This window comes from Tamandua tetradactyla, chromosome 5 (assembly GCF_023851605.1).
Source record: "Tamandua tetradactyla isolate mTamTet1 chromosome 5, mTamTet1.pri, whole genome shotgun sequence".
NCBI classification, from domain to species: domain Eukaryota; kingdom Metazoa; phylum Chordata; class Mammalia; order Pilosa; family Myrmecophagidae; genus Tamandua; species Tamandua tetradactyla.
Window position 1 is genome coordinate 71,849,217 of NC_135331.1, and position 24,606 is coordinate 71,873,822.

Sequence of the window (24,606 nt, forward strand, 5' to 3'; positions counted from 1 at the left end):
GAATCGTGTTGATATTTCCAATTTAATCTAGAGCTCTGTGTACTCAAATGGATTGTTTTGTAGGTGACGTAAAGTAAGTGGTTTGATTCATTCTATAAAAGATTTTTCAGATATAGCTTTCCTGAAGGAATATTGTAACAAGGAATTTTACTGAACCAGAAAGTGTAAATGAAGGCTCGTTGATGAAACGTGTTGAGAGGAGAGCAAAACGTGAAATGCTGCTGAACTAAAATGAACTTTGCTTTGTCTCTAGGGCAGCAATGGCTTAATGAAATACAGCCATGAGCAGGATAAATCAGACTTAGCACAGAAAATTGACAAGGAAAGCAGTAAAAGAGAAGAAATCACAACGTCCCCCAAACAGATTATGTATGTGTATATGTGTGTATATATATATATATATGATATATATATATGCACACATATTTATATAATGTGTGTTGGTGCATGCATATGTTTGTATGTGTGCATATATGTAACCAAACATTTTCATTTCGCTTCATAAATACATCTGAGATATTTGGAACATTTTTGTTCCACAGTTACTGAGAGATCAAAAGCCCATCATTTTAACATCAAATACCATAACTTGAATTTTTTCCTATTAAAAAGTACTTGTCCTTACTATGTCTTTTCTCAAAGACAAGGCATTGGTACTCTAGGTAGAGCCTGTTTATGTTTCTTTCTTTCAAGAGAGGCTTGACAACTTCTCCCTGGAGAGGAGCTCGGACTCTTTAAATTTTTATTAGGCTACAGTATTTGAAATTTGGAGAGCAGACATTAGCCTTTGAGGTGTAGTGTTTGATGGTATGAATCTTTTAAGCCATAGTACTGCGAGAGAAGATTTTAGAGATTTGCTACAGACCATTTGTCAGGGGACAATGAAGCATTTGTGAACAATGTATAGTGAAAATATGCTTGCAAACTTTTCATCAGACCATATAGGAAAATCTTACTGGTATGTTTTTCAGCTTTCAATGATATGTCAGATAACATAGCCACTAACAATGTAATGGATGTTTTTTTCCATTTAGCTCTCATTTTCAGACAAAAGAAATGCCTCCCTGGCTAGAGTTGTTTTGTATTACAGAAGTAGTATATAACATAAATTGTAATGAAAATAAGCAAGAGCGTGCAAAGTGAATAGACAAGTTTCCAAATGAATAAAGAAATAAAGGAAGCAATAACTGGAGAGTATGCATATTCTCATTTTTTTTTTTTTTTTTGTAATGTGAAGGAAACCTTGCAGTGTTTCCAGAGAGCAAAGTAGATCTTAGTGAAATCTCATTTATAAACCTTACAGAAAGGGAAGGAAGTATTCCTTCAACTTGTTTTTCTTTATAAGTTTTTCTGTCTTTTTTGTAATCTAACTACAATACTTATTGAAACACTGTTCTGTGATAACCTAATCTGGCAGGAGGCCAAATTTAAGACACACATCGATTATTTTAAGTAGCATGGTAAACAGGCTGTGAGAAGGAAATTTACTAGCAGTAACCAGCCATGGTGACAAAGAGGCTTTGGTAAAAAAAAAAAAAAAAAAGAGCTTATTTTTCTAAGTAACATCATGCTCTGCTTCTTTCTGCTCTAAGGACTATGTGGCGTAAAGTCAGCTGATGAATTAAACACATATTTGTTGGTTGGTGACTTTAGGAATACCATTTCTGCCTGTCAGCTGCTTCTCTACTCTAGTAAACCTTTTTAACTTCAACTATTCACGGAATAGTTCGGTTCTCTGGGAAAGCTGTCTAGGAGATATTTCAGTCAGGATCCGTTGAGCTCCCCAAAATATGTTCGTCCTTGTTGCCTGGGATTTCTTTTTGACCTAATATTCTGGTTTGGTTTGTTCCTTAATGCTCTAGTTTTTTGAATAAAAAATGAAGAATAAAAAGAAGACGAAATTCAAACAGAATGCTTAGAAGCCCTGTTCATTCTAGCCATCCGCCAATTGGAAGTGGGAGGTTTTCCTGTAGAATCATATTATGGGCTTGAAAATATTATTTCGTATTGAGTGCATTAGTGAGAATTGTTTTAAGAGGGATATTGATTAAGAATTAATATAATATAAAATATAAGAAGGTATCTCATTTCAGGAGGTAAAATGTAGTGTAATTTCTCGTCTGCAAATTTGAAAAAAGTAAGATAATGTTAATAAAGTCTGATATTTGTACAAAATTTACAATTAATTACAATTTACAATGTAATTACAAAATTACAATTAATGCCAACATATGAAATAAAAATCATCAAAGATAACATAGTTGCAAAGCTAGTCAGACAAAGCAATTTAAAACTGTATTTACTCTATTCTGATAGTACAGTCTCACTTTAGCTGATAAGCAGAAATATCTCACTGTTCCTTTTAAGGATTAATTTTAACCATATGATTTTTTTAAAATTATACTGTACAAACACACACATATACGGATTTCTAAATAAAGTGAACTGCCCTGTATTTTAATTATACATTATGTTAACACAAGAATTTCAAAAACCCTTGGTGAGAACTAAACCTGGGGATGTATTAGAGAGAAAATGGATGTTTTACTGCCGAGCCAATTTGACCAGTGCTGTGAATAAGATTTTTACATCATTGATATTCAAAGATGCTTCATAACAAGATGCTTATTTAACTGAAAACACTGACAAAAGAACCACTATAATTGGCACCTACAATGCTTTCCATTTTGTCTTTTGTCATTGTCGTACATTAGCATTTCAAGGAAAATAAGCAGTATAGGTACATTTTACATCATGTATATACTTTTGCTTATTAAAAAGTATTAATATCGGGCAGTCCACGGTGGCACAGTGGCAGAGTTCTCACCTGCCATGCCGGAGACCCGGGTTCGGTTCCTGATGCCTGCCCATGCGAAAAAAAAAAAAAGCATTAAAATCATGTAACTCAATATGACTGATAAAAAAATTGAATGACCCTTTTTTCTCATCTTCAATATATTTAAATAATTTAGATGCTCTTTATTATAAATATGCTTTGATATCTCCACAGGCCTTAGCTTACATAAACCCCCTCACTTTGAAACCAAAAGGAAATAGAATGCCTAATACATTAGTATATCAATAAATGTTATATATTGGTTGTGAAAGTAGACCAAGTTTTGTAAAAGAAGTATGATTTTTTTTAACTTGAAAGTTTGTACTAGATAATTACAAATGTCTCTTTTACTTCTAAGTAATCCCAGAAGCTTCTGCTTATAAACAAATTTCCTCTACCTCCTAGCAATAAATTTCCCTAATCAAGATGTTCAGTCATCTCCAATCACAGAAAAGACGCAAGGAAAGAGTTCTGCAAGAGAATTAGTAACAGAATGGGGCAAGGAAGAGATGGGGTTTTAGAGAAATGTCCGTAAAATTTTTCTCAGATCCCTTTTTTTCTTTTCCTTTTTCCTTCAGACTATCCTTACTTCTGCACAATTTTTTTCATTAATTTTTACTTTTTAATTTTTTCTGTTACTTTCTTGTGTTCTTTATTAAATATTTTTTCTCGGAGAAGTTATAGGTTTACGGAAAAATCATGCAGAAAATGTAGAGTTCCCACATAACACCCCCCACACACACACACAGAGTTTTCCCTATATTTAACATTTTGCATTAGTGTGGTACCTTTGTTAAAATTGATGAAAGAATATTATTAGAATTGTACTATTAACTATAGTCCATAATTTACATTAAGGTTCACTGTTTGTATTGTATAATCCTATGGTTCAATGAAAGGTTTTATCTAATAAAATTTACAATTTAAAATTTCCCCTTTTAACCACATTCAATAGTGTTAATTACACCCACAATGTTGTGCTACCATCACCAACATCTCTACCAAAACCTTTCCCTCACCCCAAACAGAAATTTTCTGTCCTGTAAGCATTAATTCTACTTTTTAGCCATAAAAGGTAACCGAAGACTTTCCACTCATGGAAACTACTCCTTTGTCTTTGCTCTAAGTAGAAAGCACTTCGTTCAGGTCAGAGTCCCTTCTTTTGTGGGGCTTCTAGAGGCTCACAGGTGGGAAAGAATATATGCAACAAATAAAATACTGCGTCTAAACAGCCTTAGGACAGGCTACAAGAACAGCTGTATGTTTTATACCTACTTTAAGTGTGTTTTCGCTCCTAAAATCAATGACGATTATTATGCTTTATTTTATTTGGGAGAGATAACCAATAAAATTTCACATGTGAGTTTCTCATGTGAAGAAGAACATTTTTATTCACTGATGATATAAAATGGTGCAATTTAAAGTAGAATTTATTTGGGCATGTGTTCTTGAAGGGCTGCTACATATCTGCACCTCTAATTTATATTTAGTGGGGATAAAGTATAGGTAGAAACCCAGTTTATAGACCTGGAACAGGATAGAAGACAACATTTATAACCAAATAAACATTAGAGACAATATATAATAGGAAATAATTGAAATTCACCAGAGAGTCATTGCCACTCAAATGGCAGGCTGCAGACAGAAGCATTAAGCACTCTGAGGAGCTTGTTATAAATACAGGATGTTAGATCTGACCCCAGAACTACTGAGTCAGAATTTGCTTTTCTTTGCAATATTCCCAGTGATTTGAATGCACGTTAATGCACGTTAATGTTTGAGAAGCACTGATGTAGAGCAGTGCTGCTTAAGTGTATATATGTGTATTTTTTTTGTCATAGGGTGAGGGTCTGGGGATGAGAAGCGGGGCGGAACAGGATATATTTGCTGTGGCTTGAAGCAGCCGTGACTCAAATTAGCAAAACTTACTTAGAACAGACAATGGGCTCATTAGGTCCTAGCCCTTAAACTCCACCCCCTAAACAGGTCTCCTAAATTCCCCAGGCCTTTCTCCTCACCTTCCACCATAGCCCAGGCCATAGTAATAACTCCTCAAAATTATTGGATGCCATCCTTCTTTTCAATCCCCTTTACTAAAATCATATTTCTGACATCTTCATACTGTAGGTGAAGAGATATCAAGATTTCCTTTCTTCCGAGTAGAAAAAAATTCCTTCCTGACTGATGACTAGGCCAACTCTGGAATAACCTGACAATCACCCAGTGTGCCCTGGATACTGTTGTATTTGTTGTAAGGTATTCTGAACAGTCCCTCAAGGAATAGCCACCACCACTAAAGAAATACTCCATCTTTATCCACGGTTGTCTGAATTCAAGGCAATCTGAAAGACAAATGTGAAATGAAGTATTTGAGAGATTTTTCACCTTTCGTACCCACACCTAGGCAACTGAGGTTGCAATTTGATCCATTTTTTTTAAGTGGTAGTGATCCCTAACCCCCAATCAAACACACCAGTAAAAGGCCAAATGCAAGGAAATAACATTGTAGACAGGTTTTAATTAAAAGTGTTATTTGAAAAATTCATCTCTAAATATACCATAAAACTCACTTTGTATTCACTAAACGCAGCTTCATTTTATAAAGCCCACTTTGCTCTGATTATACAGACAACAATGGATATGAAAGAAAGACAAGATGTAGTGAAAAAATCGGAAGATGGCAAAGAGAAAGTCCAATGAGGAAAGAAATTTTGTAAAAGAGGTGGAGAGACAAAGAAATATTTATAAAGAGAAGATCACACAGAAGGAAAAAAATTAGAGAGGCAGCCAGAGACAAGTCCCCTAGGCTATGAGGTTGATGTAATAATCAAGTTAGGCTGCTGGTCCAATTCCAGTTTGTTTGTACTGTAGTCATCAAAGTAAGTTATCACCTGTTATCCCTACCCTTTGAAATTCCAATGAGCTTTTTGTCAATTATCCACTGGCCACTGCTCTTCAGCTATTCCTATCTATGCTTTATCTTCCCTAGGCATTTAAAAGGAACATGACAGCCTCCATAAGGGACTCATTTCATTCCGTCCCAGACAGCATTACAACCAGGGCAATACACTTCATAAGTTCTTAGAGTGGGCCTAAGGAAATCCACCCGTTTGAGATTTTCTTTTCCTGCAAAATATACATACAGTTTGTTCTGTGAATTTCAGCATGTACTCTTTTCCTTTTAGTACAATTCCAGAACTTAAAAATAAACACACACCTACACACACACGCACACGAGCACAGGCTTCACATGCTTTTTTTTTCTTTCTTAATTTATATTTTGGAAACATTATTTAAACTTATAGAAAAGTTTCAGGAATAAATCAAATAATTTCAAAATATAAACATTTTACCACATTTCCATTCTTTCTCTTTTTGCTCTAATTTTTTTTCCTGAACCATTTGGGAAGAAGTTGTGGAGTTTAAGACCATAATATTCCCTTTTTCCTAAATATTTCAGTACCCTACCTTACCCCCAACCCCAGCAAAACAAAACGAAAGAAAATGAGAACATGCAGGACATTCTTTTGCAAAATTAGGGCAATTAGTTACTTTTAAACATCGTTTCTGCTATTAAAACTAGTACTCTCTAACAGTAAAGTCCTTATCTATACTAAAATAAGAGGGTAAAGAACTTCTCTCTTTTATTGCATTTTGCTTTCCATAGGTGCTTCCTTTGCACTGATGACATTTCATTTTTTCACATTCATCCTCATCTTTCTGTGAAGCATTTTGGAGGAGATGGGTACAAAGCATAAATCTTCGGGTGACCACTGCTTTCTCCTCTAAGTATTCCTTCCCATCTCCTTCCTCAATTCCAGCCTTGATTTCACAAATACCGTGATGCTCTCATTTTTAAACTGACCAATGTATGACATGCTTTCAACAATGGCCTTTGAAGAGCTGAAAGATGGTTCATTGTAGTCTGCAAATGTCACATTCCAGAACAAAACCCTTTCCATCTCTAATTTCATTTCTAACTTCATTGAAGTCGCATGTCTACTACATAAGGTTGTTGTGAAAATTAAATGTGTTAATAAAGGTAAAGGACCCAGAATACTGCCTGGCAAATAGTAAGCCTTGTATAGAGATTCTATTTCTATTATTACAATTATTTAATTATTACACATCAAATTATTCTTCAAAATCAGTTTTCCCTCCTGTTATTTCTTTATTGCTCTCCATGGTTGTATCATCTTGCCAGCTCACTAGGTTCAATATCTTGGAGTGACTATAAACTTTTCCCATCCCCTGGCACCTCAGTCAAACTTACACTCCCAGGCAAAATGTCTGATCATTTATCTTATTTTATTTGCATTTTTTCCGCTGCCCCTGCCCTCAGCCTGGGCCGGTCCTCACCACACCATGTCTGAACTGCAGCACTGGTGTCCTCATTCCAACTCCCCCTACTTCAGTTGTTCTCTTCCACATTCTCAGATTACTTTCCTCAAAGACTACTAGGAAACACATTCTGCTGCTTCAGGATTGCCACCGGCATTTCTTCCCTTGAGTCAGACGTATTTCTCCTTTTACCCTATTTAACCACTGCATGAGAATTAGAATAGTTTTAAAGTACTTTGTAGAATATAAAGTCTTATTTGGAATACTATTATGTTACATTTTAATCTTAATGCTTCTGCCCTTTAATCCATTGCTAACAGAAATTCACGTTTAGTGTTATCTCTAATTTCGTCATTGGAGAAGTGAAGGTATTTAAAAGTAGCATCTCTTTAAGGACTAACTTAACTAATTATCAATTGTTGTAATACTTCATATACATATATATGGTCACTACCATTTGTATGGAGAAACTATTGGCCACATTTTAATCAGCGTGATAATTTAGCATTGTGCCTGCCTTTTTTTCCACTCAGTTGAGGTAAGGCACTGTGAAGTCACCCCCAAATCTGTGATGGGCAACTGTATGAGTAATATTTAAGCTAATGAGTTATGCTTTAGAATAACAATGAAACAATTCACTTGAAAGCCATTATTCACTGTCAGAGTTGTGCATGTCAGAACTACATGGTCTACTTAGGAAAACATTATTTTATTTGGGCTCCATATAGACTTAGACAATATCTACAGGATGCTTCTGGAAGGAATCTAGGAAGGAAAATATTTATTGACTATCTACTATGCACTCACTAAATAGGCATACTTATAGAGGCTTGTATAAAAAGTTTTTTCAATGTGATTCCAGATTTTCATCGCTGAGTCCCAGCTTCTACCTGCTCCCACAAAATCAGGAATTCCAACTGGTTCAAATCTCTATCCTGTACAGGAATCATATATAGTTCAACAAACAATCATAGCTGACCAGCCTGTGGTCATCTAAAACCTAGGTCATCCTAATCTACTTCTGGACAATTTAGTGTCTTAATTGAAGAAAAATCTAGACTGCCAGTATCTTTAATAAGCAATATAAACATGAGTGCATAACAGCCTCCTGCGGATACAAATAAAAACTCTACTTGTCCTCTTAGGGTTTTTTTAATTTTTTTCTATTTTCTCCCTCCAGGCTCTATTTAGTTAAATCTTCTGTCTTATACTAATGTGAGATGATTTCTGGCCCTTCATTTCTCAAAATGAAACGAACAAACCCAGTAACCCAGATACAGATTGAGTTTGGTAAGACTATAAATTCTCACTAGTCAGAAGCTGAGGCCATTTGCTTAACGTCAAGAGTGGTTACGTCACAGTTTTCCATTCACTAAGAAAATGATCAATGAAACCACTGTTATTTGTTCTGTGCTTTAACAATGGCTGCTATCAACTGTTTCTCAATTCTGCATTGCGCAATTGATTTCCTGAATTTATTCAACATTTTGCACAGTGTTTTGATTTGCTAAAGCTGCCTGAATGCAATATAACAGAAATGGACTGGCTTTTACAAAAAGGATCTATTAGGTTACAAATTTACTGTTCTAAGCCCATGAAAATGTCCAAATTAAGGCATTCTCTGGGAAAGGGCTGTTGGGCTCCTCTGTCACATAGGAAAGCACATGGCAGATGTCTACTCCAAAACATCTCTGGGCTTCTGTGGGTCCTTGCTTGTTCTCCCAGGGCATTTCTGTCTCTGAGTCCCTCCAAAATGCCTCTGCCTTTTATCCTCTCCAAAAAGGACTCCAGCAAGGGGATTAAGCCCCACCTTGAATGGGCAGGTTCACATCTCCATGGAAACAACCTAAGCAAGAGTTCCCACTCACCGTGGGTCTGCACCCACAAGAATGGGTTAAAAGAACATGTTGACACTGACATACAGGCATCCCACTACATGTGCATAGGGGTTACTCAGCTTCTCCTGGAACAGGGTTATTTACCCACAATAGGAGCACAGGCTGGCTCCACACCTCACTGGGAGTTGGGGTAAGAGTCCAGCAAGGGTTTTACAAGCCTCTCCTTCCATTTTAAAAGCTTTTTTCTTGATTTGGAACTTGTTTAGTTAATGTAATCCTTTTATTATTTTCAGAGTTTTGAGAAAGATGGCTGTGCCAGTTTTGTTAATAGTCCAAAGATTCTCTGGGGCAACAGCACATTGGAGTGTCTTATGCTACTATCTTGGTTGACCATAAGTCCTACTTCTTATATACATAACACCTTTCTGTAGCTGCATAGTCTTTCCCATTATTAACAGCTGCATAGTACTCTATTTCATGAATAAATTAATTTTAATAACCAGTCATCCACTAATGGGCATGTAAGTTCTAAACTAGGTTTTTTACTACTATTATCAATTTGTAATGAAAATCTTTGTGAAAATATTTTTAATCACTTATGCAGGTACATAAAAAAAAAAAAAAGAACATGTTCTTTTCTGGGGTACATAACAGCTTCAAACCAGCACGTCCAGTCTTCTAAATTTTACCTTGTTGTTTGGGAGTGCTTACAATTGCAGCGGCAATGGTTCCTGATCACGGATTTGTGCTAAGGAATGAATGGGGCAAGTTTAAAGCATTCTTTGGACCCTTCTCCCATTCTGTGAATATGCCAGCTCTCCGTGGGTTCACACCGAGTGTGTTATAATAACCTATGATTCCAGGGAGAAGTACTCTGATTAAATGACAGAAAGCAAAGAAAAAAATAATTTTAACACTGTAGCTGCTCCCCATCAGGCCCAGGGCTAGGTGGATGAATTATCACTTTTCATTGACACCCTAACTGTGAGAGAAAGATATACACAGATTTGTTCTCTTTCTACTCTATCACACTGGATTTAAAGTAGGGAGATTTAGGCTCCCATCTTTTATCCACCCCTTGTTAGGCTGGAGTTCACACGTAAGTTCCTTGAACCTTTAACTTAGTGTGGAAAAGAACAGAGGAGTTTAAACGTTACAAAAATCATGTTTTTAAATAAGTGCTGCCTATATTAAGGTCATTACTAACGAGAGGACACTGTTATATACTATACACTATATATGTTATAACATGTGCTATACTATAACAGTTTCTAGATGGGATTGGGGAAATCATCAATATTCTTTTGTTGATTAGGAAGTCACCTTTTTTTCTTCTCATTAGATCATAATTCACTACCCAAAGTTAGTCCTAAACCTGTTACCTCTAATCAAATGAATGTTCTTCCTTTAATATACAAGGTAAGTTTCCATGTGAATTAGAACCTAGAATTCTTTTGGGTTTTCTATTCGTAACATGTTTAGTTTGTTTTTCAGTTAGTCCATCAGCAGTACTCATCTCCTGCACATTTTGGTGGTGATTTTCAAAATTGAAACAATGTTTCAAAACAGAGACTCCCCTGGATCGTTTGCTCCTTTCCAAACGGATTTGCTTTCGTGGCCCAGTGATGGTGTGTGACAGAGCACGTGGCTGAGCCACCTTGCTAACCCATCAGCAGGACTCCCAGCTCTGGGGTGGAGTGCCGTGTCACATCTGCAGCCCAAGGACTGGCCCAGGAAAGAAAGTGCTTCAGACAGGTCTCTTCCAGAAATTGTTTTAGTCCTAGTGAAAAAAAATGGATTGAAAAAGTATGGATGAGTAAGAAAACTCACTATACCTTTCTTTCTATTGAATTATATCCGTATGGAAGGAGCCACCAAACACTCTTGTCTCAAATGTTAGAAGTGTTTCTTCATTATAAAAATATACTAGTTAACATGCCTAACAAAAACCACACTATTTCTCAATATCCCAAGGGATTTGGGATTAATTTTTAAAAAGACAAAAAATGATTTAAGTAGTATCAGTATATGTTTTATAATATGTGTATTTGGTTCTTCATGTGCTGTATCATACATGTATGGTATTGCTCTATTAATCCCAATGTTCAATTAACCACATGCCAAGTTCTGTATCTTTGTCTGATAACAGAATTACCACCGAACTTGAATATAACCACATGCATATATGAACATGAAAAATATGAAAGAAAATGTTGCATTCATATCAAGGAAAACCAGTCATGAACCCTGTTATCCATTAACTCAGTACTTGACAGTTTTTAGGGTCTCAATAAGTTTGTTGAAAGAGTAGATAGATAAAAAAATTATTAAACCTCTAAGTTCCTTTCTTTTTTTTTCTTTAATTCCATTTGAAATGTACAGTAGTGCCATCTTTCTGAGAGCAATAATGTAAATGCAACTAGTTTTCCAAACAAATTAAATATGTTATACAACTCTTCCAAAATAATTTAAAATCAGGTGTCTAGTAAGTTGTCATTAGATAAGTATATGGAAAATGTAGGCTGTGCAAACAATATTTATTTTAATTTGATTAGTTTATACCTAAATTATTATTCTTTATTCCCAAATTAAATAGCATCATGATTTAAATGAAGTTTTGTAAAAAACTATTATTTCTATGATCCTGACTATACCCCTCGGCATCATTTTCCAGTGGTAGGAATTTCTTGTTAAAAAGAAATAGTGACACACTTTAGAATATTGGCAAAGAGAAACCTAATCTAGAATATGAGCTTGTAAACTAGTTTCTACTCTTTTCTAATAACTCATTTAGTGCCCTAAAGAGATCTTTAATGCTGAAAATTAAATATTAATGTCTTTAATTTCCTTCTGAGGCCACTAATAAAATTGGGTAAAATGAGTTCATAAGCATTTTTACAGAGTTCTCATAATGCCAACACTACAAATCATATCATACTTTGAGATTTTAAATGTTCAGATAATACATTATACCCAAACTGTGGAACATTCAGTTGTCTCGATTGATTTCTTCTTTAAAGTTCCAGAGCCTTCACTTTGCCTCCAATTTTCCTGCCTCTAACCCCATGTTCTGCGAGCTTGAGAAACTCATTTGTTCCACCAGCAGCACCAACGTGGATGGCAGTAACCAGTTCTTTTTTCCTCCCCCCAATTTTTATTTCTCTGCCAGGTTATTCATCATTCTGATTAATTTAATAACCACTTCCCTATTTATTTCTTAAGTCCCAAATTCTAATGTAATCCTTAGGCAGGACTTACATTCAGATCTTCGAATCTCTGCATGTCCAGAGATCTCCCAATGTTTTCTCTGTCATTCCAAATATCTCCTATGAAGTTTTTCTGACCTTTGAAATATCCAACCTTTACTTTAGTGACAGATATTGCATGTAATTATTATTAAAATTCTATTCCCAGAATCCTATGGCATCTATTAACAAACTCCACCTTCCATATGCAGAAGGCTTTAACATTTTTGAAGTGCCTCAATACTAAAGCATTTTTGAAGGTCTGTGAAGTACCATAGATTCCTTTCACTTTTTTTTAATGAGAAAAATGAACCTCAGGGAAGTTCAAAAATTTACCCAAAATGACATGCTCCTAGTAGAGATAGTGCATTGCCTTCATCATAACTTGGCCATGCTCGCTGGGGCAAGATTGCCAGGGGGAATGTTTTGGGGATATTTCTTTTCCCTCACTTGTGCTGAAAGGATTAGTTCTGTCCCTCTCCTCCACCACACTGAGCATACATTTCTAAAATGAAATACACATATACATACTCAAACAGCTCAAGGCTGAATAGGACTTTTCTACTTATTACATATCCATCAGTTCTATTTTGAACTCAGGTTTCTTGCCTTGAAATCAGATTTATTGAATATTGTATTTTACTAAAGGGTTGACAACTCATATTGGGAAATAGGACCTAATGGCTGTATATTTTTGAGTGCAAAATTCCCCAAAGCCTTACCTTAGTGTACCCAATGTGGCCCCATTATATTTATTTATATTGGTTAAATAAAGAGGTCTAACAAGAGTCTCCCTGATTCTGTTACCTATACAAATACTAAGGAGCTTTACAATAAAAATCCAGTGTTTGAAATTTTTCTATCTTTGGTTAAGTCTAGTTGTAACATAGATATAAAAGCAATAAATCACCCGTGGCATTTAAAAAGTTCCAGCTGTGACTCTGACTGTGATGTATGGAACAATAGAACTTTGCATTTACAGTGGAGAGCTTTTTTACAAGCATCAGATGTGAGACTCCTTTTTCTCCCTTTTCCAACTGAGCAAATGGCCTCCCTGGGATGGGAAGAGAGCCATTACAGCTTAGAACTCTGCTTTTTTTTTTTTTTTAGAATATACACCTGTAGCTGACTTTGAGATTTTGTACTGTTTCTAACTTTGTATTGTATTTTTATTATTAATGAAATTATTTAAGGCTTTCTGATATTGTTATGGAATGAATATATTTTGCATTTGGAGAGAACATGTCTTTTTGGGGTCTAGAGGGTGGAATGTGCTGGCTTGAAACTGTGTTCACCGGAAAAAACATGTTCTTTAACCCTGATTCAGTATTGCTGGGTGGGGTCTTTTGATTAAGTTGTTTACATGGAGATGTGACCCACCCAATTGTGGGTGAGAACTTCTGATTAGGTGGCTTCCGTGGAGAGGTGTCTCCACCCATTTAGGGTGTGGTTGCTTATGGGAATCCTTTAAGAAGGAACTGTTTTGTGTTTTCCAAGTCGAGTATAGCTGTATTGGTTTGCTAATGCTACCAGAATGAAATATCACAGAAATGGAATAGTTTTTAAAAGGGAATTTATTAAGTTGAAAATTTATATTTCTAAGGCCATAAAAATATCCTTACTAAGGCATCCAGGGAGAGCTACCCTGACTAAAGAAAGGCCAATGGCTGTCACCTGGGAAGGCACTTGCCTGGCATCTGTTGGTCCCTGCTCCTAGATCCATTGTTGCCAGCTTCCAATTCCAACAGTTCCCTCTCAAAGCATATGTAGGCCTTCGCTTACTCTGGGGCCCAATTCTGTGTTCTGGCTTGCTTAGCATCTCATGGGAGGGCACACGGTGATGTCTTCTAGACTCTGAAGTAACTATGTCTCTTGGGGTTTCTGCATTTCCAGCATTTGTGTCTGTGTCTACATGTGAGGTTTCTCCAAAATATTTCCCCTTTTAAGGGACCCTAGTCAATTAATCAAGACCTACCTTGAGTGGGTGGAGATACATCTCCATCTAATCAAAATGCCACATCCACAATCATGGTGTCACATCTCCATAGAAATAATCTAATCACAATTGGGCATCACATTTCCATGGAAACAATCCCATCAAGGTTTCTACCCCACCATACTGAATGAGGATTAAGAGACATGACTTTTCTAGGCACATAACATTTTCAAACAGCACAATAGCAAATAATGACTTTGTACTATAGGTTGCCATCCAAAGGTAGCAGAACAAAGTCTGGTAACCTCATTTTAATTGGGCCTAAAAAGTCACAAGTATATAGCTTTAAATGCAAGTCCATGCATTCAGTCTCCTGGGCACATTCACACAATTAACTTCATTTGGCTTCATCTTTAGCATAATCTATATACATGATAAAAGGACATAAAAGAGAGTTCCTCATAATGTCTATGACTTGCCACAGCCAAAGGAGCACCAAGTGGACTGCCTTAGTTTTGATAACTCTCCGAATTATTCCAAGCACATTCATAATTGTGCAGTGCTAAATTTATGGAACACATAAAATGAAAAGTTATCCTGTCAAGCCTACAGTAGGATTCTTTTTTTTTAATCTGACAAACTAAATATTTAATTTAAAATTAGGCTATTGTAGAAAATAGAGTAAATGCAGATAGGAGAGAAGATATGCATAATTTAACAGTGCTCATTTCTATGTACTATACTCAAAATTTGAACTATTTCAGAGCTTTTGACTGTGTAGACATTCTCCTTCAGAAACAGACATTTTCTTGTTAAAATATGCGTTGGAAGGAAAATATACCAACCCATTTTTCCCCCCAACTGAGGGCATCAAAGGTTATTTTTCCTTCTATCTAGATTTCTATTTTCCCCAAATTCCTATACTGAGCGCATATGCTTATAGCTATAAGTTTTAAAATGCTACTTTAACAAATCATTATAGCACACAAAATTTTAATATTTACTGAAAATTCTAAGAGGCAATAACTGCATTGATTGGCAACAAGTTCTGCTTGACACATTTGGCTATTGGTTTTGCATTAGAAAATATATCACACATGATAGATATGAAGGAATAAATAACCACCAGTCAGTATCTTCAACAAAGAACATTACTGAAATTCACAGAACCGGGTTCTTCTCCGTTCCATAGTCATGAAGAATAATAAGGGACTTGATTAGCAGGTCTAAATAAAAAGAATCATGCAAGATATTGATATGGAATTGTACTTGCATACAGACTTAATATCATTATTTCCTCATGGTCTCTCTTACCTTTCATTGTGTTATTTTCCCCTTAAGAAATATGAGTAGTCTTGAAAATGGAAGTAAAAACCCAATCACAATAAATAAATTTTCAATTTATCCTTCTTGTTAGAATCAGCCTTTAACCATTGCATACCTGCAGCTTGGACGACAACACCCTCAGTGATATGCTAACCTTATCACGGGGTGGTAGGATGAAGTGAGTCAGCCCTCAGATTGATTCTTAGCTCCACAGCTCATTAACGCCAATCTCCCTTTATCTCAGTTTGACATCTATGAAACAGGGACCAAAAAATAAAAAATAAAAACAAAGGGAGCTTAAGTTCTTGAAGGTACTTAGCATGATGGGAAGTTCACAATGAAGATTAGCTACTGTTTTAGTTATAATTAGTGATTCCATCAATTATGGGTGTTGACACAGGCAACTATGGAATACCATGTGGGTATTCTTAAGTTATTTATAAAGTGCATTCTTTGTTTTATATTTTCTGCAGAAAGTACTGTATCAGAAAGACGAGTGGAAAGGAGAGCATGCTATCTAGATGATCTAGGGCAAAAGATTTTTTTCCTTTGATTTATTCAGATAACTGACCCCAAAAGTGCTTTTTGTCTTTCTTGTACTTGACTTATTGTTATAATTTTCTCCATTCTCCACCCAGTATGTGTGGTCAGCCTAGGTGTTATTCAGTAGACCTGCTCTAACATCTACTGTGATTGATTTATTTGGAAATACCTCCAGGTCAAAATGAGAATGAAAACAAATGGAAGAATTGAAAGTGCCCTGCTCCAAGCGAGAGCTACAAATTGAGGTTAAGAGTAATTGCTTTGGCATAATTGTTATTTGTAATCTTAGAACAGATGCAAATCTCCCATTAAAAGCAGTAAGTCCAATGCTTAAAATAGAAGATGAGTATTTCACTGCTTGGTGATGGGAAGCCATTGCTGCATGCTAAATGCGCCAAAGGAAAGATTCCCTCGGGTCTTCCATTTGGGCTAATAATGTCGGGGATGCGGTGGACGTAGAATGCCGAGGTGTGATTTATTTGCTTCTATGTACTTTCTTTTCCCACGACACTTTATAAAAACTTTTTATTTATATTTATAAACTCATAGTGCACTCACTCTGTTTATTAAATACTTTATATTTATACTGAGTCTGCCTTCCAGAAAGCCTGATTTGCTTTTTATGGTTATTAGTCTTCATCCTTCATCACTGAAGTAGATAATAAGGTAAAGTTATTATCTTTATTTTAAAGAGATGAGAACAGAAGCACAGAGTGGTTCAGTGACTTCTCAAGGTTATGAAATCATTCTGTGATATAGCTAGGAAGAGTTTAAAGAATATGTGATTCAAAGTCATTTTAACTACCTATCATCGATTTCCAGATTATTTTTTGTCAGTAAATTCTTATTACCAATGGGTGTTATAATAATGATAATCATAAACCAAAGGTTGTCATTAGATTTCCCAAATATTCGACTATTGCTAGGTCAAAATTTCCATATAAGAAATGGCTTTATTTATTTTTAAATGAATTGTCTGCCTCAGAAGAGAACACTACTTTAAAATATTAAGTTAAAGCCTAGATAAGATTGAATTGAGTTCTTTGTTACATAGCAGGTTAGCTTACTGTCTTTATTATGTAGAAATAATGAAATTCCCTGGTCCACTTGTACCTACAAGAATATTTAGAAACATCAAAAGTTGCAGAGAAAGACTGGATAGTGAAATTGAATATATGTGCTTAAGAAAGTGATGGGTGCAGTGGGAGAGAAAATGCATTGCAGTGTGGCGACAGAATAATGAAAACCATCAGTATTCCGAGTTGCTGGTGTATGCATAGCAGAGGTCAGGTATCTAGTGGATTCTTTTTTAGTCTCACTGACTTGGCACACCACCTTAATATGGTTTGTTTACAAGTTGGCCCAAAGAAAGTTTGTCATGGTATAAATTTATTTTTAACTTAAAACATTTTGTAAAATTTTTAAGAAAACCACAACAGCCCTTGAGAGTAAAGGGGAGAATGGACATACTAGTACAAAACCAAAGTAGTAAACATTGCTTTAGATAAATGGGTATTTTTGAATCTAGAGAAATTGAACCTTTCTGGAGGGTATTACCCCATGATTGCATTCCAAATATGCTTGGCTTTCTCACCAGGTCCTTAAGAGTTGAAGAATCGAGTTTTTATTTGAAATCCATCTCTAAGAGGGAATGTCCACAAGTTTAGCCTCTGATAATTTTTTTTACATGAGACTTCTTAGCATAGACCCCACAGAGTGACATCTTTTGATCAGTGCTCATAGTTAACTATTTATGGTGCCCTGGATTTGGGGGGACATTCTTTTCAGAACAGTGGCAGGATTACAGCAATGTAATCCCAGGCTGATTTAGTGAGACCGGCTATTTTTCTTTAATAAAATAAAATAAAGAGCTGTCAAACACTATTTATATCCCCCTGCTACCCTTTCTATATGAAAAGAACACAGCCCTTCTTTCAATTTAGTAAGAAAACAAGGAATCAAAGAAGAGTTGTAGATGAAAGAAAAATTAAACACAATGCACAAAGTGAGAGCATCTCTTAGCTTGAAATTGGGAAGATGAGAGTAAAATATCAAGGACAGAGGTATTGCTGGCAATCGTTCTTTGACAAAAAGAAACCACTGATAATTTAGGGAAGGTCTGTGGCTATATCACACTTTCTTTCTCTTTCCTGTAGGCTACAAAGCATTCAATTTTACTATGAAACTGACCTAAATGAATGATTGCATTTAGTTAACAAAGCAAATAAACAAGTACGATTTTATTTTTGAGTTATTAATGGAGAAATGTCATGTAATTATAGCAAAAGCAGATGTAGAGTTCAGAAATATTTTACAGGGTCCAAATGGCTTCAATGATAGGCCAAAGTTGCCAATCCTTTTCCCCTTAAAGCTAGTTTTAGTTGCAAACGATTTATACATAGGAAGCATATTTGAGGAAACAGCTCACTTTTGAGTTCATTCTTTTAGGAATGATAACTCTCACCTTAACCACCAATTGTCTCAGTTCATTAATTAAGATCCACTTAATATGCTTGAGATGATGAGTCTATTCTTTTTTTTAAGTACTTTGTGCCAAGCACTGTGTCAACTCTTGAGATGTTCCTAAAGGTAAATAAGATAAAATTCTTAACTTCTAGTAGAAGACAGATTTTAAGAAGGGAGGGGGCAATCCATGAATACTAAAGGACAAAGAACTATGGAGCTACACAAAGGAGAAAAGGAATGTGGGTTGGCTTCCTTAAAAATTAAATGGGTTTTGAATGATTACTGGGATTCTATGAAGTGACTGGAGTATGGAGAAAACTGACTGAAAATTGACTTACATCTTTGCAGACAAAGATCACGGATAACACTTCATTGCTGTGTTTCCCACATGGGAGAAATGGATTGCAATAAATTACTGTGTCACTTGGCCCACAATAATCAAATCAGTGGCATTTTACGATATTATTTACTTATAATTTTAAACATAGTAAACCTCGCCCTGGCTCTGCATATTGCTGCCACATGGAACAACATACATCTACTGAGTAAACACTATAGGCCTTCTCCACATGGTCTTCTTATTGCCTGGAAGTCTGCCCGCATCCTATCTTCTTATCCAATGGACCCATCTACAACACTAGGCTATTTATTAGGCCTTAGGGGCCCATTGTGGGAAGCCCCTCTTTTGGAAAACATTATCTAAGACCACCCATCACCAATCAAGATTAAGTACCTCTCCTCGATGCCACACCAAACTCTTGTTCTTCCCTTTATTACCACATGTAATTCACAGTATTTCAGCTGCCATCTTACTTCTCTATCTTCTCCAATTAACAGTATGTTCCTTGAGGGCAAAGACCAAATAATATCATATGAGCTTTTTCAATCTATGACCTGGAACAGAGCATGCCCTGTAGGAGCACAGACAGTAAAAATTTGTTGACTGGAAAAAGGAAAGATAGAATAATATAGAAAGAATGTCTCTGAATAAACCTGAATATAATCCAACCTTCAGTTGGCCAGTAAAATCAGAAGGTTATTTTATTTACTTCACCCATATATCTTATACTTAATTCTTCACTTTTTATACCTTTAATAAGCAGGGCTTGCCAATCCTTTCTTCTAAATATTTCTATTCCATTTCTGCTCCTTTTCTGTGTCCACTGCTATTACCTTAGTGCAAGACTTCATTTTTCACCTGGACAATATTGCAATAACCTCTTAACTGGTCTCCCAGTTGCAGTTAATGTCTATTAAATTGAAATGGTTGAATTGTTCAATGTAACACTCTTATTTGGAAAAATAAATCAGGCAGCAAGTACCTGCTGCTCACCTGCAATATGCTCCAATTCTGTTATGCACTGTGGGGTAGTCAGAAGAAGCAGAGCATAGGAACTGCCACTCTACACCCAAGATGTTATAATGTTGACACAGAGAACTGCAAAAACAGTGCTTCTCCAAGTGCATTGTGCACTGCAGTCCCTTGGGGCTCTTAGTAAAATATAGGTTAATAGTCAATAGATCTAAGGTGAGGCCTGAGAATTTGCATTTCTAACAAGTTCCCAGGTGCTGTAGATTCTGCAGATGTATCACCACCCTTTGAATAGAAACATATTAAATCTGTTAATGCCTCACTGTGTGCCTCCTAATGAAGATTCTAAGAGCAGGCAGGCTTCATGAGGCAGTAGGTGACACAAAATAAAAACACTCTCCATGTTGAAAGAGTAATGTAAGCTCAGGCACAAGTCTGCTAAGAAACAGAGTGCACAGTTCCTTGACCATGCTCCTAGGCCCTATTTTCTAGTCAGCCTTTAAGATTGTCTCACTTCTCACCTCCTCTCTAATGCCTTCCTGAATCTCCCTGGCACAATCTCACACTGCTCTTCTCTCTCCAACCCGCTTCCTACCCATCCTCCAGAGGACACTAGAATGTATCTTTCTAAAATACAAATCTACCTTTGCCACTCCTTGATTGGGGATACTTTGGTGCCTTCCCGTCATCTGTTATATAAATTGAGGATCTTCCAAGCCAGCCCTGCCCAGCATTCTGGCCTCACTTTCCACCACTCCCACACGGTATACCTCATGTACACTGCATTTGACCAGTCCCCATGGGCTTTCTTACCTCTTCACATCTTACTGGCTCTTGCCATTTTCTGGAATGCCCTTGTCCCCCTTGTCTACTACACATGATGTTCTCCGCCATCAGAGGGAAACTCAAATAGTCCCTTGTCTAAGAGGTGTATCTTGGTCAGGCCAATTTAGGTACTTTAGTGCCCTTTTGAGTTTCATAACACCTAACCTATTATTGGATTCTTTTATTTATGTCACTGACTCCACCACTAAATTATGAGCCTCTATTTGGAAGTATTGCATCACATTCTTTGCATCCGCTAACCATAAGGTTATGTTTAAAGTATGAAAGGTGTTTCAGTAACTACTAGTTAAAAGAATGATTGATTGATTTTTTGAATCCTAACTAATAGCTTCCTCAATCAAACTGAATTTATTTGAGTTCATTGCTGTATATTAAAAACCAATAGCTTGTGGCAGTGCTAATAAACACAATAATGTGTGTGGTTATCAGATTTCTATTTATTGTGGAAGTAAATGGCGAAAAGGGAGTAAAGAGAGGAGGTGAAGAGGAAAATGCTAAGACCCGATGTAATGAGGACATGGGAAAATAGAATTTATTGCTTATACAGTAAGTCTATACCCCTTCTACAAGAAAAAAAAGATATTCAGAATTTAAACTCCCCTCAAGGTCCTACAACATTTTAACTCATTCCCTGAAAGCATCAGAAGAAACAGGAAAGTACGTGAACACCCCTTTTTAAGCCACTTCATTATTTTTTTAGGTTTTAGAGGTTGTATCTTGGACATTGAATTGAACTGAAAGGAAAAAAAGGCCTCATGGTGAAAACAGTAGATATTCCTCCTATTTAAAGATGACATAGCTGTGCTAATAGACAACAAACGTGAATTATTATTTTCCAGGCAAAAGCAAAGCTTGACTCTGAATGTCAGGGAGCAATTCAAAGAGACCCAGAATAAAAAAATGCCCCACAATAATTCAGGAGAAAGCCATTAAATGATAATATTTGTAAAAGAAACAGCTATCTTTAGAATCTTTTGTTGACCACCATTCAATAGAAAAATATAAACATGAATAACATTAGACAACTTGATAAGCAATCAAAAAAGATGAAAAGTTTAAATGACTTCCTCTTATTTACCCTGAATAAATTATATTATCAGAATTATTGCTATTTGGAAATCTCACAGTATTGATACGAAAGGAACTAGGCAATGAGGGGAAATGATTAAAAATGATTCAGTATAGGGTACAGGGGTGGTTCAGTGGTAGAATGCTCGCTTGCCTTCCATGTGGGAGACCCGGGTTCGATTCCCAGACCATGCACCCCAAAATAAATAAATAATAAATAAATAAAAATAAAAATATGCAGTATATTTCACCCCAACAACAACAAAAAAATGCTAAACAAAATCAAGGTCAACAAGAATCCCAATGCACAATTATTTACATTGTAAAGATTGCCATCACATTTCGTAAGAATTAATATCAGCATTATGTCAAATCAACTGCTATAACAATTAAATATATATCATAGAATTTGCCAAAAATTATACTTTTCTACATAATCCTTAGTGCTCATCTTTTTGTCCCTCCACACTTCAGAGTGCCTACCAATTTTAAGTTCAAAGTACACTGAATTTGAATAAAAACAAGCTGTAATTGGCTACAGTGTCAATCAGTCAGCCAGTGTTTCCAGAGTGTCTACCTGTGTGCCCGGCACTGTGCCAAGGGAAATGGAAGAAACAGACTCCGTGTACCTTCCTGGACACTGGAATGTAGTTAGGAGACAATCATAACAGGAGGAATCATGAGAAACTGTGTACACCAGTATAGAAGCTGTACTGTGTAGCTCGGAATGAAATTCCTGCAGAGATTCTGAGTAGAGAGGGCTCTATAACTCGGTCACAGTGTCATGAGTTGTTGGGGAGAGCTAGATACAGAGCATAGTCCAGAGCGAGGAAATGTGAAACTCTCCTGATTCAAGAAAAGAGCATCGTCAGAAACCCAGAGGCAGGGTTGGCTGCAGTACAGAGCCAAGCCCCTCCCTGCAGTACAACCAAGAGATGCATGCGACCCTTTAAAATTACAACATGCATAACCTGTCCAATCGTATTCAAAGGCCTTGATGTGCAATCTCTGAACATATTGGATTCCATCCTTTGAGACCCAAAGTTCCTGCCTCTGTGAAGTTTTTCCCTATCCCCAACTTTCCACAGTATTCTGTACACCTATTAACAATTCTCTCCATGTGTCATAATTCTGTATCGCAATTATGTATGACTTTCATCCCACCAGCTTCCCCACCACCTCTTCCACACATCTTCTAAACCAGCACCGTCCAACAGAACTTTCTGTGATGATGGAAATACACCGTATCACCATTGCGCAGTGCAAGAGCCTTTAGCCACGTGTGGCTACCGAGAACTTAAAATGTGGGTTAGTGAGGCTAAGAAATTCAGGGTTTTTTTTTTAATTATTTAAATAGATTCTAATAACCGCCTGTGACTGGTGACTACCATACTGGATAGTGCAACCCTAGACTTTGATCTCCTCGAGGGCAAGAATTATGTGTTATCACCCATGTACCTCATCATATGCAAACAGAGTATGTACGAAATACATATTTGTGGAATGAGTAAATGAATTGTCAAATCGTAGTAGACAAAGTAATGAGTGTAAAGATCATATACATGAAAAAGTAAGAAATTGTAAAGACAAAGTATTAAAAGATGAATATACCTTCCTTAAGAAAACTTGATGGTAATAGTGGCTTATAATAGAGTTTAACAAAAAAAATCTGTTAAAATGCAGATGTTCTATGTACTTTATGTATATATATATATATGTTTTATACTGCATTTGAACCTATATACTTATATTAGACTAATTTATTATATGTAAATCTTCATATACTAGGCTGTGACATTTATTCTCTGTTGCTAACATAAAGCCTAGAACTCAGTAGACACTCAATAAATATTTATTGGATACATTAAAGGAATAGAAAAACAGGAAATAAAGTATTTTAATAAAATAATAATAATAATAAAATTAGCACAGTTGTTCAGAAAGGAATGATAGCTATTGCAAAGATCCTAAGTGGTTACCATCAATAGAACAGTCTAAAACAGCTACTTTATGTTTGCACTTGTACCTTATGATGGAAAAACCTGCAAGCGTTACTTCAAATAATTTTTTTTTCTAAAACAAAATCACAATTGTCTTTTACTCCCTGCCTCCCACCTATCGCATTATGTCTTAATCTTAAATTTGGTTTCAGACACTCTGACTCTTTTACTATTTTCTTCTAATAATTCCAGGACCTTAAAAGAGTGGAATGGATTTTCTTTTACTTTCCTGTGGGAGATGGTTAACAGTATGGAGGTATAAAAATGTCAGCAAAGACTAATAAGAACAAATTGCAGGAGTTTCGCCTAATGCTTTGGCTTCAGCCCTACCATGTAGACTAACATATCCAATTTATCATTTCAAGATAGGTTACAGATTCTGGTTTATATTTGCCAGCCAAGGGGGCTTCTCAGAGCATAGTTTTTTACCCTGTCAGGTTAGAAGGGTTTGCTTTTACATCTCCCTTAGAACCATCAAGTTTGGCTACCATCTTTATAGCTTTCCCTTCTCCTAGGTGTCTCAGGAATTAACAAAAAAGCAGGTCTTTGTTTATTGATGCTTAAGATATATCTAGACATTCAAAAGATAGATCTTGAACACTCACTATGCAAGACCATGTTCTAAGTGCTTTGAGGAATGTAGAGGTAAATCATGCATGAATTACGACCTCTAAGGATTTGGTCTCTTCTGGAAAATAAGAGGCATTTATAATAGTTGCAAGGCAGAAATGGATAAGTTTAGCGTAGTGATTAAGAGCACAGACCATGGAAAGCAGTCTTGAATTTGTATCTTGGCTCCTGTGAAGGAGCTGTGTGTCATTAGACAAGACGCACGAATGTCTTTGAGCT

At 36.0% G+C, this 24,606-nt stretch overlaps 1 protein-coding gene and 1 long non-coding RNA gene across 3 annotated transcripts in view; one reads left to right on the forward strand and one right to left on the reverse strand.

The window, feature by feature from the left end:
• Window positions 1-24,606, forward strand: part of NLGN1 (neuroligin 1) — a 714,506-nt gene that overhangs the window by 606,900 nt on the left and 83,000 nt on the right. The window lies entirely within an intron of this gene.
• LOC143682511 (uncharacterized) overlaps window positions 4,874-24,606 on the reverse strand; it is a 48,858-nt gene continuing 29,125 nt past the window's right edge. The window contains exons 5-6 of the long non-coding RNA XR_013175167.1: window positions 15,638-15,774; window positions 4,874-5,178 (exon numbers count right to left, since the gene is read on the reverse strand). This is a non-coding gene — a long non-coding RNA (uncharacterized LOC143682511). The remainder of the gene's footprint in view (window positions 5,179-15,637; window positions 15,775-24,606) is intronic.